The sequence below is a fragment of the Macaca mulatta genome, chromosome 7 (assembly GCF_049350105.2).
Source record: "Macaca mulatta isolate MMU2019108-1 chromosome 7, T2T-MMU8v2.0, whole genome shotgun sequence".
Classification (NCBI taxonomy): domain Eukaryota; kingdom Metazoa; phylum Chordata; class Mammalia; order Primates; family Cercopithecidae; genus Macaca; species Macaca mulatta.
In genome coordinates this window covers 109,173,611-109,177,164 of record NC_133412.1, presented here as the reverse complement: position 1 = coordinate 109,177,164, position 3,554 = coordinate 109,173,611, and positions in this window count along the sequence as shown.

Sequence of the window (3,554 nt, the reverse complement as noted above, 5' to 3'; positions counted from 1 at the left end):
ACAATCATTTCAAACATTGTGTTAATTTTTTTCCTAATTATAATTATCTTCCTTATCCTCACATCTTCAGGAAAAGTTCTCTACATATAACCACCTTATCTATGTTAGTGGTACAATGAGGAGGTGTCCAGAGACAAAGAGACAAGATGGCAAACGCATGGACAAGATGCTATGAGGGAGTGGGATTCAGAAGAATGTCCCAGAACACACCACCACTGGGAATCCACAGAAATACTGGGGAAAAGGCACAGTGGACTTCCCACTTTCCGTGGATGGGGTCTTCACCCATTTTAAGAGGCTATTAAAGGAAAAATTGACTGCAGGAGGCAGGTCAACTTGGAAACATGGGATATATTTTTTTTAATTTTAGTCATGGAGATACGGGCATAGAGGCCTGGTATATAACTAAGAGCAGGGACTCCGGAGTCAGAGGGTCTGTGTTGGAATCCCAACTTTGCCGCTTATAACCATGTGCTTTTGTGCAAGTTATTAAAGCCTCTGAGACTCCATTTCCTTCTCTGTAAATAGGGAAATAATAATACCTACCTCATAGGGTTGTCAAGAGGAGTAAATGAAGCACAATTGTAAAGTGGATGGACAAGAGCTTAGTGTATACAAATTGCTGTACAATGGCTTGTTAAATCATATAAATAAATATGCATCAAAATGTTAACAGTGATTCTTTTGAGGAATATTATTATGGGAGTTTTGAATTAAATTTAATATTCACCTCTGAATTGTTTAAATTTCCTACAAAGAGAATGTATTAATTATAAAATCAGGAAAATACAATAAAAAGATTCCCATTTAGGAAGAAATGCAAAGTATCCATGAGAATCTTCATGATAAGCATCAGAAGGAAATTCTTTTCTACAACAAATGATAACAATCTACTGATTATAAAGTTTTCTGTTAAAATATAACCCCTATGTTTTAAAGAAGTTCAAATCTGGACATGTGTCCAGCTCAAGATTCAACTTATCTATCATCAGAAGACAAGTAAGACTAATGAACACATTTGTTCAGGCTCTGGTTCAATGATAAGAGTCTATTACCTTCATAGGACTCATTAGTGTCTGTCTGTAAGAGAGAATATGCTTGAATCATACAAATCTTGCATTTCTTAAACAGGGACCAGGTTCATTCATTATGGGTGAATAATTAAAACTGCTGTAGCTGTGTCTTTAATAAGAGTATCATACATCTATAACTATTATAGATCTATAATAGAATTATCAATAAATAGGACTCTGCCCTCTTATTTACACTTGGAAACAATAGCAATGTGCATACTGCATGCAAAATGCTCACACTGGAGGAACTTTAAAAATCACAATGTAACTCAGCTACATCTCTTACATTTTTACACAGGTTAAACTTGGTTTAACATAAAATCTACAAATATGTGTTACACTTTCATGCTGTGTAAGAACCGTATTCAGAGATTCCCAGGATTTAAAGGCACGCATGCTATTGTTCTTGCCTCCTGGGTGGCTTGCAGTCTACTTGTGAGGACCACACATGTTCCTTGGCTGGTGGGGGCAGACAGGAGGGAGGAGTAGGAAAGGGACTTGTATTAGGAGACACTCAAATCTTCTTCTGCACCTACTGCAAATACCATCTGTCAGCCTATCCTTTCCCTCTTCTGTAACTCAGGCTAATCGATTACAAAAGCAGTAATAGACCCACCACACAGACAAGTGTGGGGCCCAGGAAACACTGGCAGTTTTGTTTTCCAAGAAGTAGACAGTGCAAGACCCCTGCAGCTTACATGATGGGACTATAGAACATCTAGCATAGAAGTCCCAACCTGCTATAACCAAGAGAGGGGAAAGGAGAATTAAAGCAAGGATAGGGTGCTACTCCAAACTATTTTATGGACCAACGCACTGGGAGTCCTTGCCCAGCCACGGGCCTCCATCTTTTAGCAAATGTATTCCTCCCTCATGATGGAATTAATTTCCCCCTTCCCAACTCCAACCACGTGCTTACAGGAAAATGTGGCATGTTCTTATATGATCCTGACCTTCTAGTCACAGCTGGCAACCAAGGCTGAGCAGCCACCTGACCCAGCCAACCAGAGTTCTCCCTTAACTTTTTTTAAAAAATGGATCTGGGAGAGTCAGTCTGTCTCTCTGATAGAAGCAGCTGTAAAAGGGCAACTCCCATGTAAGGTGTCAACAACCCCATTAACTGCCAAGTGGACAAAGCTGGTCTGCAGTGGGAGAAAATAGAGCCAGCACCAGGAGAAGTAGAAACCAAAAAGAGAGACAAAGTCCTGACAAGCTGGTTCCTGGTTCAAGGGTTCCTGAGGCCCCGCTGCATTCCTTCCTGCTCGGCTGGTGATTTGGTCGTCCTACTCTTCTTTCAGTCATGTCAACTACCCCAAGACCCTTCCATTAAATATCCCTTTTGCCTAAATGAGTTAAATATGGACTTCTGACACTTATCTAAAGTCTAGTAACTCAAATTAGTTTTTCTCAACCCAAATAAACTATGGAATAATCCTTAAATATGGCTTGGGTACAGACAGCATATTTCTTTACAAAAGAAATTCAGTGCTATGTTGATATTCTATTAGATTGATTGTTGCAATGGATTTCTCTAATTTGCAGAGATTTCATACCAAATTTGTATGACAGATTTTTATTACTGAATTATTAGATTACCTTGAAGGACAGACCTTTGTATCTGTATTTTCTCTTCTTTCTTTTCAATGATATTGTCTTATATTTGGTGGCAAGCAAAAAACCTCAGGAACAACTTGGTAGACTTCATTTTCCAAGTATAAATTGTCCTGTGTATACATTACTCTTGGTCATATTTCATGAGGTTATAGTGTTTTAGAACTGGAAGGAATTTCATTATCTTTATAAACCTTTTGTTAGAAGCCAACTGGAGTCTGATAAAAATCTTGAAGAATCAAATAAGTATATATTCAATCAATACAACCTCTTTAGAACACTTCTAAATTACTACTGTCAGTCCAAAAAACAGTAACACTATTTTCAATATTAATACTTACATTCAGTTTGGGAACCTTAATATCCCTTCTTTCTCAGTCCTTTAAGACAGAGACCAATCTGCCTTATATAAAAGGAACAATAACAATATTAAAACAAATTGGTAGCATAAATAAAAACCATACAACCTCATTACCTTTGTGGAGTAAGTGATTACAGTGCTGCTGGTCACCTGCAGAGGCAAAATGCTACCAGCGGCAATTTTGGTGAATTAACTGGGGTTTATTGGCATACTGTCAGGAATTTAGAATGACTCATGGAATGAGTGTTAATGGAGTGAAACCTTCATTCCATCTACTTGGCAAATGGCAAGGCAGTCTAATTGTTTTTCCCTAAAGCAACACAACAATCAGATATTTAGACAGCGCATTACTTCCTTTCCTACTGGAAGAAACAGGAGTCATGAGACAAGAGAAGAGATCTAAAAAGCACCGAGATTTTTCTTTGAGTTTTATAAGATTTGCTGAACATGCACTACATGTCTGAAACGCAGGACTGAACAAAAACGACTGCATTTCTAAGGTAAGCACA